This window comes from Megascapheus bottae, chromosome 1 (assembly GCF_031878675.1).
Source record: "Megascapheus bottae isolate mThoBot1 chromosome 1, mThoBot2.hap1, whole genome shotgun sequence".
NCBI lineage: Eukaryota > Metazoa > Chordata > Mammalia > Rodentia > Geomyidae > Megascapheus > Megascapheus bottae.
The window spans coordinates 105,976,618-105,996,882 of record NC_143509.1 but is presented as its reverse complement, the minus strand read 5'-3'; positions in this window follow the sequence as shown (position 1 = coordinate 105,996,882).

Here is a 20,265-nt window from a genome sequence, read left to right as displayed (position 1 = left end):
GGCCGCCCGGCCCCGGCCCCTGCCCATCTCTACCCACAGAAGCCAAGGTTCTAGCCCAGCGCTACCCCACTTGTGATCACTGCCGTGTGCCCTACAGGAAAGCAGGCATGGGGGCTTTGCCCCGCCTGCAGGCCAAGTGCATCACCACCTGGAGAACTGGGCGCAGATGCGGCATCCAATAAAGTAAACCCCCAAGTGCGCTGGGCCAGTTCTGGTACTGAAAAGACCCTCAGAGCAGGGGCGGCTGGGCCGCGGGGCCCCTAGGAGGTAGACCGAGGAGGCTTGACCAGGACATAGCAGCAGCCGGTAAGTGGCAGGGCCAGACCTAGGCCTATGGGCAGGAGAAGGCTCTGACTGAAAGGGCCTGCACAGGACGGGGGCGCTGACAGAGACCGTTACGGTCCAGTGTCACAACTTTGCAACCATTCTGGTTTCCAGAGGAACAGGCAGGGCATTGGTGGTCTGCTGGCCTGTGCTGTGTCTGCCCGGCGTGGCGGTGCCAGGGCTCCCGGGTCCTGCTGGCTCTTGAGTATCTGTCCCGCATGTCTGAGGACATGCCTGAGCTACAGGAGTGTAGCTTGGGGGGCTCCCCAGCCTCCTCCCAGGTCCCATAGCCCTCTCACTGCTGCTCGTGGGTACCACGGGACCCCGCCCACTGCTCTCCACAGTCTCACAGTAACCTGAATCTCAGTGTCAGTCCGAGGCCAGGTGTGGGTCCCCGTGCAGAGTTCAAAATCAGATGCCTGCCTCCTGGCTACCACTGTGCTTCGGTGGCCTGAGTGCCTGCATCCACAGCCCGAAGCTCTCACTCCAGGAGCCCTGCAGGTCAACGCTTCCCCACCCCCTCCCAGCCCCGTGGTGGCTGCTTCTGGGGGTGAGGCCTTTAAGGAAGCAGGTGAGGTCACAGTAGTGAGGAAGGCCCAGGTGCCGGGCACCTGCCCAGGATCATGGGAAGCAGAGATCGAGAGGCTCATAGTTCAAAGCTAGTCTAGGCAAAAAGTGAGACCCATCTCAACCAGTGAACCAGGTGTGGCATTCGTGTCACCCCACCCCTGCAGTCACCTTACCCCTGCAGTGGTGGCATTCGTGTTACCTCACCCCTGCAGTGGTGGCATTCGTATCACCTCACCTCTGCAGGAGATATAGATAGGAGGGTTTTGGTCTAGGCCAATCTGACTAAAGAAATGCAAATGCCAACCTGAAATGCAAATCCTGATCTGAACAATAACTTTAAAAAATGGGAGGGGGAAGCTTGGGACATGACAGGAGCAGAAGAGCACTGCCTGGCTAGTGTGATGCCCTGAGTTCAAACCCCAGCGCCGTGGGAAAGTGGGGCCTAGGGGATTCGGATAAGTATCATTTTGGAGAAAAAAGCCAAGAACTCCTGACTTTTCTCTTTCATCTCCCTGACACACATCCCTGTTCTCTCTCCCCCCTCTCCCTCTCCCTCTCTCTCTCTCTCTCTCTGTCTCTCTGTCTCTCTGTCTCTCTGTCTCTCTGTCTCTCTCTCTGTCTCTCTGTCTCTCTCTCTCTCTCCCTCTCTCTCTCTCTCTCTCTCTCTCTCTCTCTCTCACACACACACACACACACACACACGCGCGCGCGCACACACACAAATGCACATATGCTTTTGCCCTGTCCTTCTCTCCACCATGTGAGGACACCTCCTGAAGAAGGTGCTGCTGAAAAGGTTAGATCGCCACCAGACACCAATCAGCTGATCCTTCACCTGAACTTCCAGCCTCCAGGAAACTCCTTTTGTGAAGCACATGTGCATATCGGTTGCCATTTGCCTTTGAGACGTTCACACCATGGCTTCCTTGGAAAAACACTGGCTGGGGCGGGCTGCCACAGAAGAGGCAGGGGACGCCTGGAGAGTAAGAGCCAGCACTGCCATGAGCACAGGGGCCAGGCGGTCATCTCTGGCAAGGCCACACTCTAAACTGAGCCACCAGGGCCCAGGAGCCCTTGAGCCCCGAAGGCTCGGGAGAGGGGAACCTTCACACCCATCGCCCCTCACCCCCAGGCCCCTCAGGGTCTGCTCAGCTTCCTTCTCCAGGCTTCATTGAAGAGAGTGCTCATTTCGCTCAGGCCAGCCAGCCAGGAGGGCCAGGGGGGAGCGGGGGCGGACATCGCAGGTGTGGGGACCAGGGCAGCGAGGAGAGCCCAGGTGGGGGGACCGGACTTTGGTCCCCCTCAGTGATGCCACACCCCTCCTCTCCCGTGGCTTCAAGGCCCTCTAACAAAGCAGAAAATGAAGAGTATGGACACCAGGCCCAGGCTTCATGGGTGTCAGTCTGCCCCACAGCAGCAGGTTAAGAGGCCTGTACTGCCTCCGGTCCCACCCCGCCAGCCACTCAGAGCAGGCGGAACCCCAACACTCCAGTGTCATGTGCCAGCCAGCGTTTCCTGCACCCTCTCGTCCCCTCCTAGAACAACATGCCCTCATGACATGGCCCAGGTATCCAGAACACAAAGCAGTAGAACTTTAAAGTGGGACCCTCAACACCACAATACTGAAAGTCAAGCCATGGAAAGGTGGCAGGGAGCCCAGGAGAGGAGAATGTTCTCCAAGCTTGATGTCTCCGACTACTGGGCCCTCGAGCAGCTGCACACCTTTCGAGGCACACAGGTCAGTGGGCACCTTGGACCAGAGTGTTCAGATGGAATCCCGGGGGCCGTTTGTGAGCACCGAAGGTCCCGCCCAACCACGAGAAGGAAACCTCCTGGGGGCCTGTGACCAGACAGCCTGGCAGTGCCAGGTGCCAACGGGCGAGGCCGGCTATAACGGCTCCTCAGGCCTGATGGAAATACTTAGTGATACACATATTTCAGAGAAATGGCTCTTAAAATGTTAAACAGATGCTTGCCACGTGATCCAACAATTCCTCTCCTAGTTATATTTCCAAGAAAAATGAAAATCATGATTTAAATGAAGACCTGCTTGGAAACATTTGCAGCAGCTTCACTTCTAAAAGCCTGGACTGGAGAGTGTGGCCGGGAGGAGCTGCCATGGCAGAGCATGCCATCGAAAGGCCCTGCTCACCACCCGGAGGCAGGCTCTGCCTCACACGCCCTCCACATGCCCCTCTGAATCTTCCCCTGCCAGGTGACGTCTTGTGACTCCACCATGGGGCAGCAGGGGGAACAGACAACCACCTGGAAAATGAGAAACTGTGGCTGCCCAGGGCGTGGCACCTGGGGAGACCCTCGTCCTCCTCTCACAGAAGACACCCTGCCTCAGTGGACTCGGGAGTGTGGCAACCCGCCAAAGAGAGCAGGGCTGCTCTTTGTCTCCCACTGGCCCCCACTGAAGGCAGTCATGTGGGGCCAGGAAGCCTGCTGTCTCTCGTGCAGACGGAAGTTCAGTCAGAAGGCGCAGGGGGCAGGATGTGACATTAGTGTGGGGAGATGAGCAGTCCTCACTGAGAATGGCCCCGCATCAGCACAACGCTGGGGACATCCAGAGACAAGGCTGAGTCAGGAACCGGATGCAGAGCCGCACCCCGGCATCCCAGTGGGGAGCCACGGGTCTCTGAGGGCTTGGACTCTCCTTGTCTTAACCACAAACCCCCCTGCTGGGGGCTCACCCCTCCTCCTGGTCTCCCCCATGTTGTCCTCAAGTACATAGGAAACATAAACAGGAAGAGTCCAGAAAATCCTGGAAACATCAGCAATGGCGGGGGTGTGAGGCTGTCCTCGGCAGATGCTAAAAGTACTCCGAAGTGTTCACAGCTGAGTATGGCCTTGGTACCTCAGCAGAGCAGAGAGAACAGTCTGGAAGATCCAGCACAACCCCCACCCCACCCCGGTCAGTCCCAGCCGAGGACAGAGCCCCACCTCCACCTGGAGAAACATGCTCAGTGACTTGGCTTATGGTTAGGAAAACAAAGTTGGGTTCTGTGCCACGCAGTGTATCATAGGACAAACTCCAAAAGGAAAGGCCAAAAATAAGGCACGAGCTCATGCCTATAAGGAGGAGGCGTGTGAATGCTTCACTGTCTGTTCAGAGAGAATCCTCCCTAACTCTGGCTAGAGATTCCATGTAATTAGAGGAAACGGCACACGGCTGACGCCAAGCATCTGCCTGCCAAGAGTCACACAAATATGGCAAAGGGAATTGTCATCCACCTGGGAGAAAGCACGGCGACGCATCCTGACCTGTGGTCTCCGCAGCTTCAAGACTTCATGAGTGAAAATGAAAATGATTTTTCAAAGAAGAGATTTGACTTAAACAGGAGAGTGCGTGAAGTGTGAGGCCCTAGCGCTGATCTGTGTGTTTCGAGCTCAGGCAGCTGTACCCAGCCCCCTCATGTCTTTTCTTATCCTGGAAAAGCACTCCCTAGAAAACTAATAAACTCTACGAGAAGCCCTCCCCATAAGAAAATCACTCTTTGTGGCCAAGTTTAGGCTGCACGGCTTACACAAACCAGATGTTCTTGTGTCCAGCCAGCAGATTCTCTGGAAATCAAGATGGGGCCTCAAGACACCAACTGCTCCTCTCCCACGCGGGGGGAGGGGGGCTGTTTCCACTCCCTGTCCAGGAAGAGCCCTGCCCACCCTGTCTGCATGGGCAGGGAAAAAGAAGAAAGCTGTGGGATTACATCAGGAAATTGCTGGGGGGGGGGGACAAGGCAGTGCCAGGTCCTGAGCCGTGGGTGACTGTGTCCCCAAGTCTAGAGCACATTCACTAAAGCTATGACTTCCCTGGAGAGCTTGGACATACACTGTCAGGACTTGGGCATCATCTCTCATGCCTACATCTTACTTGCAATCACCTCCCCGCACTGAACATGAACTAAGAACACGCAGAATGCAGCAGTGCCACAGGGATAGTGTTCCTGCATGACAGAGGCTAGCGCAGGCCTGTGCCATGCTGAGAGCAGCCCCGTCACAGAACTACAGGAGAACCCACAGCCCACTTGCCCACAGCAGCTCACTGGTTCCTGCACCGAGTCTGCTCAGGTCACAGGGTCCCAAGACTCAAGCAGTCATGAGTCCAGTGAGTTATCAAACCCCAAGGGATTGTGTGGCAGCCAACTGCATGCAGCAGGAAGAGTGACACTGGAACTGCCGCCTTCCTGACCCTTCCTGATCACCTACACGGCGGCTTCGTGCTGTGTTTAGTTAGCAGTGCAGGGCTGGCGCCACCTGACTCACCTCAGGCCTTGTGCCCCCCTCTGCTGTGTGGCACATCCCACTGCAGGATGGCATCCCCTGGTCAGACCCCCACCCTGTTTTTCTGTGGCTCTGTCCTGAGTTCTGCAGAGCTGTATGTCCTTTGCCGGCTGGGAATAATGAGGTCTCCCGCAGGCTTGTGTTTGATCTCACTTCCCAGATGGCCCCAAATGTGGCCACAGAGGCCCTGGAGCAGCGGTGACTGATGGTGCTCTTCAGACATCTGGCTGTGGGGGACCCCAGGGGAGAACAGCTGGGACAAGCTGTCCCCAGAGCCAAGCAGGAATCCCAGGCCCACATGGCCCCTCCGCACGTCAGGCTGTGTTCCACCTCTGTGGAGTTGGCCAGGCACGGAAGGGGAAGAATTGGAGCCATCTCTACCAGAAGGCCTCAGGCCTGGCCAATCAAGTCCCAGAACACACAGTCTTTGCAGCCTTGCAGTCTTTGCAGTCTTTTCACCCTAGGCTAGACTTGGTTCAGAGAAGTCTCTGTGGACATGGATGCCAGGCCCAGCTCTCATCAAGCTAGTCTCACCCACAAAGCTGGGGCCTGGTCCAGCTAGTTACATGAAGAACTCAGGTTGTTTCAGTGGGCAGCCACTGGCTTGGGGAAGAGAAGCCCAGGGGCTCAGGACTGGGGTCTATACATTATTTCCATGCTCAGAAACCAAACCAAATGCCATTGAAATACACAGAGGAGGACCAGAGGCAAGCCCAGGGCCAGTGCTGGGCCGGAAGTGAGATCCCTGGATGGCTTGTTGGGGGATTAGGGATGGAAATAACTGCAAGGTCTCATGGATGAGCCTCCTAGAAAACAAGGTCCTCTACACCCCCAAGATGAGGGGAGCCTTAACCGAGCCCAAGAGTAGGAACTGAGGGGCCGGGAGTTTGGCCTAGTGCGTGCCTAGCATGCACAAAGACCCGGGTTCAATTCCTTGGTACCACATGCATAGAAAAAAGCCAGAAGTGGTGCTGAGGCTCAAGTGGTAGAACTCCAGGCTTGAGAAAGTCCAAGGACAGTGCTCAGGCCCTGAGCTCAAGCCCAGGACTGGCAAAAAAAAGAGTAGGAACTGAGATATTGGTGGGGTAAGGGAGAATGATGTGAGGTGCTGATGTAATCAGATGGATTGGATGGGATGAGGAAGAATGAGGGAAGGTGATGATCTGATCAACTACATTGGAGGAGATAAGGGAGAATGATTGAAGGTGTGGATATGACCAGGTTCAATGGAGGGAAGAGGGAGGATGGGAGATGGAGGTGTGATCAGGTTCAAGGAGGGATGAGGGAGGGGTGAAAGATGGAGGTGTGATCAGGTTCAAGGATGGATGAGGAGAAGGGTGGAAGATGGAGATGTGATCAGGTTCAAGGAGGGATGAGGAGAAGGGTGGAAGATGGAGGTGTGATCAGGTTCAAGGAGAGATGAGGAGAAGGGTGGAAGATGGAGGTGTGATCAGGTTCAAGGAGGGATGAGGGAGGATGGGAGATGGAGGTGTGATCAGGTTCAAGGAGGGATGAGGGAGGGGTGAAAGATGGAGGTGTGATCAGGTTCAAGGAGGGATGAGGAGAAGGGTGGAAGATGGAGATGTGATCAGGTTCAAGGAGGGATGAGGAGAAGGGTGGAAGATGGAGGTGTGATCAGGTTCAAGGAGGGATGAGGAGAAGAGTGGAAGATGGGGATGTGATCAGGTAATGGAGGGATGAGGAGAAGGGTGGAAGATGGAGATGTGATCAGGTTCAAGGAGGGATGAGGAGAAGGGTGGAAGATGGGGGTGTGATCAGGTTCAAGGAGGGATGAGGAGAAGGGTGGAAGATGGAGGTGTGATCAGGTTCAAGGAGAGATGAGAAGAAGAGTGGAAGATGGAGATGTGATCAGGTAATGGAGGGATGAGGAGAAGGGTGGAAGATGGAGGTGTGATCAGGTTCAAGGAGGGATGAGGAGAAGAGTGGAAGATGGGGGTGTGATCAGGTAATGGAGGGATGAGGAGAAGGGTGGAAGATGGGGGTGTGATCAGGTTCAAGGAGGGATGAGGAGAAGGGTGGAAGATGGAGGTGTGATCAGGTTCAAGGAGAGATGAGAAGAAGAGTGGAAGATGGAGATGTGATCAGGTAATGGAGGGATGAGGAGAAGGGTGGAAGATGGAGGTGTGATCAGGTTCAAGGAGGGATGAGGAGAAGAGTGGAAGATGGGGGTGTGATCAGGTAATGGAGGGATGAGGAGAAGGGTGGAAGATGGAGGTGTGATCAGGTTCAAGGAGAGATGAGAAGAAGAGTGGAAGATGGAGGTGTGATCAGGTTCAAGGAGGGATGAGGAGAAGGGTGGAAGATGGGGGTGTGATCAGGTTCAAGGAGGGATGAGGAGAAGGGTGGAAGATGGAGGTGTGATCAGGTTCAAGGAGGGATGAGGAGAAGAGTGGAAGATGGAGGTGTGATCAGGTTCAAGGAGGGATGAGGAGAAGGGTGGAAGATGGGGGTGTGATCAGGTTCAAGGAGGGATGAGGAGAAGGGTGGAAGATGGAGGTGTGATCAGGTTCAAGGAGAGATGAGAAGAAGAGTGGAAGATGGAGATGTGATCAGGTAATGGAGGGATGAGGAGAAGGGTGGAAGATGGAGGTGTGATCAGGTTCAAGGAGGGATGAGGAGAAGGGTGGAAGATGGAGGTGTGATCAGGTAATGGAGGGATGAGGAGAAGGGTGAAAGATGGAGGTGTGATCAGGTTCAAGGAGGGATGAGGAGAAGGGTGGAAGATGGAGGTGTGATCAGGTAATGGAGGGATGAGGAGAAGGGTGGAAGATGGAGGTGTGATCAGGTAATGGAGGGATGAGGAGAAAGGTGGAAGATGGAGGTGTGATCAGGTTCAAGGAGGGATGAGGAGAAGGGTGGAAGATGGAGGTGTGATCAGGTTCAAGGAGGGATGAGGAGAAGGGTGGAAGATGGAGGTGTGATCAGGTTCAAGGAGAGATGAGAAGAAGAGTGGAAGATGGAGATGTGATCAGGTAATGGAGGGATGAGGAGAAGGGTGGAAGATGGAGGTGTGATCAGGTTCAAGGAGGGATGAGGAGAAGGGTGGAAGATGGAGGTGTGATCAGGTTCAAGGAGGGATGAGGAGAAGGGTGGAAGATGGAGGTGTGATCAGGTAATGGAGGGATGAGGAGAAGGGTGGAAGATGGAGGTGTGATCAGGTAATGGAGGGATGAGGAGAAGGGTGGAAGATGGAGGTGTGATCAGGTTCAAGGAGGGATGAGGAGAAGGGTGGAAGATGGAGGTGTGATCAGGTTCAAAGATGGATGAGGAGAGGGGTGGAAGATGGAGGTGTGATCAGGTTCAAGGATGGATGAGGAGAGGGGTGGAAGATGGAGGTGAGATCAGGTTCAAGGAGGGATGAGGAGAAGGGTGGAAGATGGAGATGTGATCAGGTTCAAGGATGGATGAGGAGAGGGGTGGAAGATGGAGGTGTGATCAGGTTCAAGGAGGGATGAGGGAGGGGAATGGAAGATGGAGGTGTGATCAGGTTCAAGGATGGATGAGGAGAAGGGTGGAAGATGGAGGTGTGATCAGGTTCAAGGAGGGATGAGGAGAAGTATGGAAGATGGAGGTGTGATCGGGTTCAAGGAGGGATGAGGAGAAGGGTGGAAGATGGAGGTGTGATCAGGTAATGGAGGGATGAGAAGAAGGGTGGAAGATGGAGGTGTGATCAGGTTCAAGGAGGGATGAGGAGAAGGGTGGAAGATATAGGTGTGATCAGGTAATGGAGGGATGAGGAGAAGGGTGGAAGATGGAGGTGTGATCAGGTTCAAGGAGGGATGAGGAGAAGGGTGGAAGATGGAGGTGTGATCAGGTTCAAGGAGGGATGAGGAGAAGGGTGGAAGATGGAGATGTGATCAGGTTCAAGGAGGGATGAGGAGAAGGGTGGAAAATGGAGGTGTGATCAGGTTCAAGGAGGGATGAGGAGAAGAGTGGAAGATGGGGATGTGATCAGGTTCAAGGAGGGATGAGGAGAAGGGTGGAAGATGGGGGTGTGATCAGGTTCAAGGAGGGATGAGGAGAAGGGTGGAAGATGGAGGTGTGATCAGGTTCAAGGAGGGATAAGGAGAAGGGTGGAAGATGGAGGTGTGATCAGGTTCAAGGAGGGATGAGGAGAAGGGTGGAAGATGGGGGTGTGATCAGGTTCAAGGAGGGATGAGGAGAAGGGTGGAAGATGGAGGTGTGATCAGGTTCAAGGAGAGATGAGAAGAAGAGTGGAAGATGGAGATGTGATCAGGTAATGGAGGGATGAGGAGAAGGGTGGAAGATGGAGGTGTGATCAGGTTCAAGGAGGGATGAGGAGAAGGGTGGAAGATGGAGGTGTGATCAGGTAATGGAGGGATGAGGAGAAGGGTGAAAGATGGAGGTGTGATCAGGTTCAAGGAGGGATGAGGAGAAGGGTGGAAGATGGGGGTGTGATCAGGTAATGGAGGGATGAGGAGAAGGGTGGAAGATGGGGGTGTGATCAGGTTCAAGGAGGGATGAGGAGAAGGGTGGAAGATGGAGGTGTGATCAGGTTCAAGGAGAGATGAGAAGAAGAGTGGAAGATGGAGATGTGATCAGGTAATGGAGGGATGAGGAGAAGGGTGGAAGATGGAGGTGTGATCAGGTTCAAGGAGGGATGAGGAGAAGAGTGGAAGATGGGGGTGTGATCAGGTAATGGAGGGATGAGGAGAAGGGTGGAAGATGGAGGTGTGATCAGGTTCAAGGAGAGATGAGAAGAAGAGTGGAAGATGGAGGTGTGATCAGGTTCAAGGAGGGATGAGGAGAAGGGTGGAAGATGGGGGTGTGATCAGGTTCAAGGAGGGATGAGGAGAAGGGTGGAAGATGGAGGTGTGATCAGGTTCAAGGAGGGATGAGGAGAAGAGTGGAAGATGGAGGTGTGATCAGGTTCAAGGAGGGATGAGGAGAAGGGTGGAAGATGGGGGTGTGATCAGGTTCAAGGAGGGATGAGGAGAAGGGTGGAAGATGGAGGTGTGATCAGGTTCAAGGAGAGATGAGAAGAAGAGTGGAAGATGGAGATGTGATCAGGTAATGGAGGGATGAGGAGAAGGGTGGAAGATGGAGGTGTGATCAGGTTCAAGGAGGGATGAGGAGAAGGGTGGAAGATGGAGGTGTGATCAGGTAATGGAGGGATGAGGAGAAGGGTGAAAGATGGAGGTGTGATCAGGTTCAAGGAGGGATGAGGAGAAGGGTGGAAGATGGAGGTGTGATCAGGTAATGGAGGGATGAGGAGAAGGGTGGAAGATGGAGGTGTGATCAGGTAATGGAGGGATGAGGAGAAGGGTGGAAGATGGAGGTGTGATCAGGTTCAAGGAGGGATGAGGAGAAGGGTGGAAGATGGAGGTGTGATCAGGTTCAAGGAGGGATGAGGAGAAGGGTGGAAGATGGAGGTGTGATCAGGTTCAAGGAGAGATGAGAAGAAGAGTGGAAGATGGAGATGTGATCAGGTAATGGAGGGATGAGGAGAAGGGTGGAAGATGGAGGTGTGATCAGGTTCAAGGAGGGATGAGGAGAAGGGTGGAAGATGGAGGTGTGATCAGGTTCAAGGAGGGATGAGGAGAAGGGTGGAAGATGGAGGTGTGATCAGGTAATGGAGGGATGAGGAGAAGGGTGGAAGATGGAGGTGTGATCAGGTAATGGAGGGATGAGGAGAAGGGTGGAAGATGGAGGTGTGATCAGGTTCAAGGAGGGATGAGGAGAAGGGTGGAAGATGGAGGTGTGATCAGGTTCAAAGATGGATGAGGAGAGGGGTGGAAGATGGAGGTGTGATCAGGTTCAAGGATGGATGAGGAGAGGGGTGGAAGATGGAGGTGAGATCAGGTTCAAGGAGGGATGAGGAGAAGGGTGGAAGATGGAGATGTGATCAGGTTCAAGGATGGATGAGGAGAGGGGTGGAAGATGGAGGTGTGATCAGGTTCAAGGAGGGATGAGGGAGGGGAATGGAAGATGGAGGTGTGATCAGGTTCAAGGATGGATGAGGAGAAGGGTGGAAGATGGAGGTGTGATCAGGTTCAAGGAGGGATGAGGAGAAGTATGGAAGATGGAGGTGTGATCGGGTTCAAGGAGGGATGAGGAGAAGGGTGGAAGATGGAGGTGTGATCAGGTAATGGAGGGATGAGGAGAAGGGTGGAAGATGGAGGTGTGATCAGGTTCAAGGAGGGATGAGGAGAAGGGTGGAAGATATAGGTGTGATCAGGTAATGGAGGGATGAGGAGAAGGGTGGAAGATGGAGGTGTGATCAGGTTCAAGGAGGGATGAGGAGAAAGGTGGAAGATGGAGGTGTGATCAGGTTCAAGGAGGGATGAGGAGAAGGGTGGAAGATGGAGATGTGATCAGGTTCAAGGAGGGATGAGGAGAAGGGTGGAAAATGGAGGTGTGATCAGGTTCAAGGAGGGATGAGGAGAAGAGTGGAAGATGGGGATGTGATCAGGTTCAAGGAGGGATGAGGAGAAGGGTGGAAGATGGGGGTGTGATCAGGTTCAAGGAGGGATGAGGAGAAGGGTGGAAGATGGAGGTGTGATCAGGTTCAAGGAGGGATAAGGAGAAGGGTGGAAGATGGAGGTGTGATCAGGTTCAAGGAGGGATGAGGAGAAGGGTGGAAGATGGGGGTGTGATCAGGTTCAAGGAGGGATGAGGAGAAGGGTGGAAGATGGAGGTGTGATCAGGTTCAAGGAGAGATGAGAAGAAGAGTGGAAGATGGAGATGTGATCAGGTAATGGAGGGATGAGGAGAAGGGTGGAAGATGGAGGTGTGATCAGGTTCAAGGAGGGATGAGGAGAAGGGTGGAAGATGGAGGTGTGATCAGGTAATGGAGGGATGAGGAGAAGGGTGAAAGATGGAGGTGTGATCAGGTTCAAGGAGGGATGAGGAGAAGGGTGGAAGATGGAGGTGTGATCAGGTAATGGAGGGATGAGGAGAAGGGTGGAAGATGGAGGTGTGATCAGGTAATGGAGGGATGAGGAGAAGGGTGGAAGATGGAGGTGTGATCAGGTTCAAGGAGGGATGAGGAGAAGGGTGGAAGATGGAGGTGTGATCAGGTTCAAGGAGGGATGAGGAGAAGGGTGGAAGATGGAGGTGTGATCAGGTTCAAGGAGAGATGAGAAGAAGAGTGGAAGATGGAGATGTGATCAGATAATGGAGGGATGAGGAGAAGGGTGGAAGATGGAGATGTGATCAGGTTCAAGGAGGGATGAGGAGAAGGGTGGAAGATGGAGGCGTGATCAGGTAATGGAGGGATGAGGAGAAGGGTGGAAGATGGAGGTGTGATCAGGTTCAAGGAGGGATGAGGAGAAGGGTGGAAGATGGAGGTGTGATCAGGTTCAAGGAGGGATGAGGAGAAGGGTGGAAGATGGAGGTGTGATCAGGTTCAAGGAGGGATGAGGAGAAGGGTGGAAGATGGAGGTGTGACCAGGTTCAAGGAGGGATGAGGAGAAGGGTGGAAGATGGAGATGTGATCAGGTTCAAGGAGGGATGAGGAGAAGAGTGGAAGATGGAGGTGTGATCAGGTTCAAGGCGGGATGAGGAGAAGGGTGGAGGATGGAGGTGTGATCAGGTGGCTGGCCCAGCAGTGATGCAGGTGGCTGGCCTGGCGGTGATGCAGGTGGCTGGCCCGGCGGTGATGCAGGTGGCTTGCCTGGCGGTGATGCAGGTGGCTGGGCTGGTGGTGATGCAGGTGGCTGGCCTGGTGGTGATGCAGGTGGCTGGCCTGGTGGTGATGCAGGTGGCTGGCCCGGCGGTGATGCAGGTGGCTGGGCTGGTGGTGATGCAGGTGGCTGGGCTGGTGGTGATGCAGGTGGCTGGCCTGGTGGTGATGCAGGTGGCTGGGCTGGTGGTGATGCAGGTGGCTGGCCTGGTGGTGATGCAGGTGGCTGGCCCAGCGGTGATGCACGTGGCTGGGGTGCGGCTGGTTCAACACACCATTCCCTGAGACTTGCCGGCTCAGCACTAAGTACACAGCATCTGGCCAGTGGCCTCCAGGCCAGGTGAGATCCCAGAGAGGTTATCACAAGCCCGGAAGGTGCTCAAAGCATCATCCAGCATCTGGCCCTCTTGGGCTTTCCTTTCGGGAAATCTTGGGTGAAAGGAGGGCCAGCTAGTTTTCCTAAGAAGAGACTACCTGGTCCTCAGCTCAGGCCACAGCCCCTCCTCAGCCTGTGGGTGCCCTCAGCTGGTCCCAGCCCAGTCACACGTCCTGGGGACCTGCGAGGCCAGCGGCACCCCAGACACACTGTTTTGAGTGAATTGTCTTTTCCAGGGCCTCCTATGCTTGCCATCCTGGAGGAAACAAATTTAAAATGTTGTGCATGTGCATCATTCTGCTTTAAAGCCACACGGAAGCAACCGGTCCCAGCCATTAGCAGGACTCTGTCCACTGAGGATCACCGGCCCCCTCTCCCTGCTGGGAGAGACACAGTGGCTCCAAAGCCAGCAAGTGCCAAGACGCTGCCACCCACCTCGCCTAGGCGAAGCTAAGGAGAGCCTGCACCAGGCCGGCCTGCCTGCAAGCTGCCGGATGTCCATGTGGGTGGACCTGCAGACGTCACTCAGGGGCCATCCTGCAGCAGTGTGGACAGCCAGGCCAGAAGGCCACATGGGCCTTGAAGATGCCCCGATGACAGAAGGTGGACACACAGCGTTCCACTTCTCAAAGTCAAGGCCAAGTCACTGAGCCAGGCACCTTTGACCCCAGGCGGGGCCCCAGGGCTGCTGCAGCTGCCACATCCCCTTGGTTTTGCTGCAGTGAGCAGGGCACTGCTGGCCAGTGCCTCAAGCTCTGAGGGGTGGTGGCGTATGGCACAAGGGAGCCGGGCTCACTGAGCTGTTCTAGAACACCACTCGGGCCACTGCACGAGGCGGCCACTACGCGAACCTTCACCACAGGAAGGAGCTGAGCTAAGGCCTTGTGCTGCTGGAGGTGGGGTGTCAAGTGTCTGGTAGGAGGAGGCAGGTCTAGTGGGGGAAGGGAGGCAGGGCGGGGAGGGGGGCAGAAGGGAGGGATGGGGGAGGGAAGGGGGATGGGGGAGGGAGGCAGGGATGGGAGAGGGAGGCAGGGATGGAGGAGGGAGGCAGGGCGGGGAGTCTTCCTGGAATGAACCCAGGCATGGATTCCACCCCCTGGGCTCAGCCCCAGTGCCTTGCACACTTGGACCTTGAGACAGAAGACACCTCCCCCTCCCTCCCTCCCATCTACCCCCCTCAGCACAGAGGCCCGTGGGTCCTGGCGGTCTGCCCTGGCCCAGGGTCCTGCCTGGGGGATAAGGACACATCTGCAGGGGACTTCCTCAGAACCACGAGGAGCACGGAGCCAGGGCTGGAGGAGCACGGAGCCAGGGCTGGAGGGGGCGGAGAGGCCCTGGCGTTGAGAACAGCTGTGCTGCTGTGCTGCTGCGGACTCTGCCATGGCCCTGGGCTGACCACCAGTCCTGGGGTCCCTCTTGAAGGGAGGAGTCATTCACGGGGTGGAGGCAGACGCACTGCTGCTCCTCTTCTCTGGGGTTCCCAGCACCTCACCCCTGAGGCATCCTTGGGCCAAAGGCAGTCAAGTCCTGGGCCCGGGGCTGAACCCAGAACAGAGAGGCCTCTGGGAACACCAGGGCCATGTCCCCAGCTAGACAGCAACGGGTTCTCCACATGCCCTCACTGCCTCAGAGAGCTGCAGGGGCAGATAGAGAAACTGAGGCACCATGACACGTCACGACCAGGACCTCTGGGTACAGGGTCCAGCAGCATGCCAACAGCAGGGGACCAAGAATAAAGAAGCAAAGACTCTTGCTGTGAAAAGAAAGAGTCATTGGGTAGAGGTGGCAGCACTCCCTGAAGAGCCAGGTCAGGGGTTCTGTCCCTCAGGAGGCCTGAGGCCCGGCTCCCTGGCCGGTGCTCTGAGCCAGTGAGGGCGCGCTGCTGTGCAGTCGCACATCCCGTTCTCTCGGCTCTCTTGGCCTAGCCCTGCTGGGTGGCCGGCCATGGGAGAGACCTCACTCCCTAGAGGTGCATGAGCTCCATGAGGAGGATGCAGAGCCATTTTCTTCACCTTAATCACTGATTCAGTGTGTGTGCCCCAGGGTTTACGATTCTTATCCTCAAAGGAAAATGGACCCTTGTCACCTAGGACCATAGCAGCCAGGGGTGAGGGTTCCTGATTATTTCTGGGGATGGAGATAGCTGCTGAACTAGGAAGGGGCCATGCCTCTGACAGGCCAAAGCAGGGGTGCCAGCGTGTCCCCTCTGTGTGGATGCAGCCCCTGAAGGCAGGGCTGGGACGAGGTCTTCCTGACACCCACACAAACACTCATGGTGGACCACAAGCCCAGTGTAAAGCCTACACCACACAACCACTGGAGAAAACACTAGAGAAAATCTCTGTGTTGGCAACGAGTCTCAAAAACATCAGCAAAAACATGACTGAGAAGCAGGAGTAAGTCAGGCTTTAGCAAAATGAGTACATTTACCCTTGGGAAGGCACCAAGAGAATAGAAGGGCAAAGATTCTCTAGAAGCAAATGATTATAAATCTTATATCTGATGAAAGACGTAGCCGGCATATAAAAAGAACTCAAAACTCAACAAGAAGAACATGATCCTGCCCGACGCAGTGGCTCACGCCTGGCATCCTAGCTCCTCAGGGCGGCTGAGATCTGACCATCAAGGTTCAAAGCCAGCCCGGGTAGGAAAGAAAGTCTGTTAGATTCTTACCTCCAATGAACACCAGGAAACTGGAGGTGGCCCCATGGATCAAAATGGTAGAGCACTAGCTTTGAGCACTAGAGCTCAGGAAGACTGCACAGGCCCCAAGTTCAAGCCCCAAAAGAATCCCCACCCCCCAAAATAAGCAACCTAATCCTTTCCATGGGCAGCTTTCAAAGTATGCCACCAAAGAACAGATAAGGACATCGGGTGTGCAGAGAGGAAGATGTCCATGTCATTAACCACCAGGGAGGCGAAGCCGCCTGTGTCACCATCACACACACTGGGCAGCCAGAGCAGCAAGAGGGGCTGAGGACATGGAGCCACAGAAGGCCCTGAGCCTGCCCGCGCCAGCACCCAGCCCGCTCTGGAAACGCTTCAGCATGGTCGCCCTGCAGGACCTGCGGGGCAGCCCACGGAAGAAGGAGGCAGGAGCAGCCGTGAGGCCAAGGAGGACACAGGAAGGGGAGTAGCACGCCTGGAGCCCTTGGGGCTCGGGACTGGGTTTGAGCCCTGATGGGGAGCCAAGGTACAAGGAAGCCACCACCAGGTCCCTGGCTCTAATGACACCCGAACAGCTTAGTGAATTTATTAACTGTATAGGAAATTTTTAAATTTTTTTTGTCAGTTGTGGGGCTTGAGCTCAGGGCCTGAGCACTGTCCCTGGACTTTCTCAAGGCTAGAGCTCTACCACTTGAGCCTCAGCACCACTTCCAGCTTTTTTTCTATGTATGTGGTACTGAGGAATTGAACCTGGGTCTTCATGCATGCGAGGCAAGCACTCGACCACTAGGCCACACACTCCCAGTCCAACAAAATGTTTGTTTTGTATGATACTGGGATTGGAACTCAGGACCTCCCTCTAGGCAGGCAAGGGCTCTACCACAGAGCCATGCCTCCAGTCCCTTAAATAATTTTTAATGCAAATTAATGCAGCCAGAAGCTGTGTCTCCAGGGAGGTGGTGTGTGCCTGGCCACACACTGTGATCTTTTGGAGTTCGAGCACAGTGTCTGGCAAGACAGGAAGAGAATGTGATGAATATATACTAGTGTCAACAAGACGATGTAACCACATTGACTATGATTTCCTCGACGCTGAAAGGAGCCAGAGCACAATGCCTACACAACTTCAAGGAACATCTAAAATATTTCCTGAGTGTCAGAGACTTTAGTATGGAATTTGGCAAAAGTGGAAGGAGGTGACTGGAATGTGGGTGGAGAGTGGAAGGAAGTGACTGGAATCTCGGTGGACAGTGGAAGGAAGTGACTAGAATCTTGGTGGACATTGGAAGGAAGTGACTGGAATCTTGGTGGACAGTGGAAGAAAGTGACTGGAATCTTGATGGACAGTGGAAGGAAGTGACTGGAATCTTGATGGACAGTGGAAGGAAGTGACTGGAATCTTGACAGACAGTGGAAGGAAGTGACAGGAATCTTGGAGGACAGTGGAAGGAAGTGACTGGAATCTTGGTGGACAGTGGAAGGAAGTGACTGGAATCTTGGTGGACAGTGGAAGTGACTGGAATCTTGGTGGACAGTGGGAGGAAGTGGCTGGAATCTTGGTGGACAGTGGAAGGAAGTGACTGGAATCTTGGTGGGCAGTGGGAGGAAATGACTGCAGTCTTGGTTGGCAGTTGAAGGAAGTGACTGGAATCTTGGTGGACACTGGAAGGAAGTGACTGGAATCTTGGTGGACAGTGGAAGGAAGTGACTGGAATCTTGGGGACAGTGGAAGGAAGTGACTGGAATCTTGGTGGAAAGTGGAAGGAAGTGACTGGAATCTTGGTGGACAGTGGAAGTGACTGGAATCTTGGTGGACAGTGGGAGGAAGTGGCTGGAATCTTGGTGGACAGTGGAAGGAAGTGACTGGAATCTTGGTGGACAGGGAAGGAAGTGACGGGAATCTTGGTGGACAGTGGAAGGAAGTGACGGGAAACTTGGTGGACATGGAAGGAAGTAACTGGAATCTTGGTGGACATGGGAAGGAAGTGACTGGAATCTTGGTGGACAGTGGAAGTGACTGGAATCTTGGTGGACAGTGGGAGGAAGTGACTGGAATCTTGGTGGACAGTGGAAGGAAGTGACTGGAATCTTGGTGGACAGGGAAGGAAGTGACGGGAATCTTGGTGGACAGTGGAAGGAAGTGACTGGAAACTTGGTGGACATGGAAGGAAGTGACTGGAATCTTGGTGGACATTGGAAGGAAGTGACTGGAATCTTGGTGGATAGTGGAAGGAAGTGACTGGAATCTTGGTGGACAGTGGAAGGAAGTGACTGGAATCTTGGTGGACATTGGAAGGAAGTGACTGGAATCTTGGTGGACAGTGGAAGGAAGTGACTGGAATCTTGGAGGGCAGTGGAAGGAAGTGACAGGAATCTTGGTGGATAGTGGAAGAAGGTGACTGGAATCTTGGTGGACATTGGAAGGAAGTGACTGGAATCTTGGGGACAGTGGAAGGAAGTGACTAGAATCTTGGTGGACAGTGGAAAAAAGTGACAGGAATCTTCTTGCTCAGTGGAAGGAAGTGATTGGAATCTTGCTGGACAGTGGAAGGAAGTGCCTGGAATCTTGGTGGACAGTGGAAGAAAGTGACTGGAATCTTGGTGGACAGTGGAAGGAAGTGACTGGAATCTTGGTGGACAGTGGGAGGAAGTGACTGGAATCTTGGTGGAGAGTGAAAGGAAGTGACTAGAATCTTGGTGGACAGTAGGAGGAAGTAACTGCAATCTTGGTGGACAGTGGGAGGAAGTGACTGGAATCTTGGTGGAGAGTGGGAGGAAGTGAGTGGAATCATGGTGGACAGTGGAAGGAAGTGACTGGAATCTTGGTGGACAGTGGAAGGAAGTGACTGGAATCTTGGTGGACAGTGGGAGGAAGTGACTGGAATCTTGGTGGACATGGGAGGAAGTGGATGGAATCTTGGTGGACAGTGGAAGGAAGTGGCTGGAATCTTGGTGGACAGTCGAAGGAAGTGACTGGACTCTTGGTGTAGAGTGGAAGGAAGTGACTAAATCTTGGTGGACAGTGGGAGGAAGTGACTGGAATCTTGGTGGACATGGAAGGAAGTGACTGGGATCTTGGTGGACAGAGGGAGGAAGTGACTGGAATTTTGGTGGACAGTGGAAGGAGGTGACTGGAATCTTGGTGGACAGTGGAAGGAAGTGACTGGAATCTTGTTGGACAGTGGAAGGAAGTGACTGGAATCTTGGTGGACAGTGGAAGGAGGTGACTGGAATCTTGGTGGACAGTGGAAGGAAGTGACTGGAATCTCGGTGGACTGTGGAAGGATGTAACTGGAATCTTGGTGGACAGTGGGAGGAACTGACTGGAATCTAAGTGGACAGTGGGAGGAAGTGACTGGAATCTTGGTGGACATTGAAAGGAAGTGACTGGAATCTTGGTGGACAGTGGAAGGAAGTGACTGGAATCTTGGAGGGCAGTGGAAGGAAGTGACAGGAATCATGGGGGATAGTGGAAGGAAGTGACTAGAATCTTGGTGGACAGTGGAAAAAAGTGACAGGAATCTTCTTGCTCAGTGGAAGGAAGTGACTGGAATCTGGGTGGACAGTGGAAGGAAGTGCCTGGAATCTTGCTGGACAGTGGAAGAAAGTGACTGGAATCTTGGTGGACAGTGGAAGGAAGTGACTGGAATCTTGGTGGACAGTGGGAGGAAGTGACTGGAATCTTGGTGGAGAGTGAAAGGAAGTGACTGGAATCTTGGTGGACAGTAGGAGGAAGTCACTGGAATCTCGGTGGACAGTGGGAGGAAGTGACTGGAATCTTGGTGGACATGGGAGGAAGTGACAGAAATCTTGGTGGACAGTGGAAGGAAATGGCTGGAATCTTGGTGGACAGTGGAAGGAAGTGACTGGACTCTTGGTGTAGAGTGGAAGGAAGTGACTGGAATCTTGGTGGACAGTGGGAGGAAGTGACTGGAATCTTGGTGGACATGGAAGGAAGTGACTGGGATCTTGGTGGACAGTGGGAGGAAGTGACTGGAATCTTGTTGGACAGTGGAAGGAAGTGACTGGAATCTTGGTGGACAGTGGAAGGAGGTGACTGGAATCTCGGTGGACTGTGGAAGGATGTAAATGGAATCTTGGTGGACAGTGGGAGGAACTGACTGGAATCTAAGTGGACAGTGGGAGGAATTGACTGGAATTTCGATGGACATGGAAGGAAGTGACTGAAACCTTGGTAGACAGTGGAAGGAAGTGAGTGGAATCTTGGTGGACAGTGGGAGGAAGTGACTGGAATCTTCGTGGACTGTGGGAGGAAGTGACTGGAATTCTGGTGGACAGTGGGAGGAACTGACTGGAATCTTGGTGGACAGTAGGAGGAAGTAACAGGAATCTTGGTGGACAGTGGGAGGAAGTGACT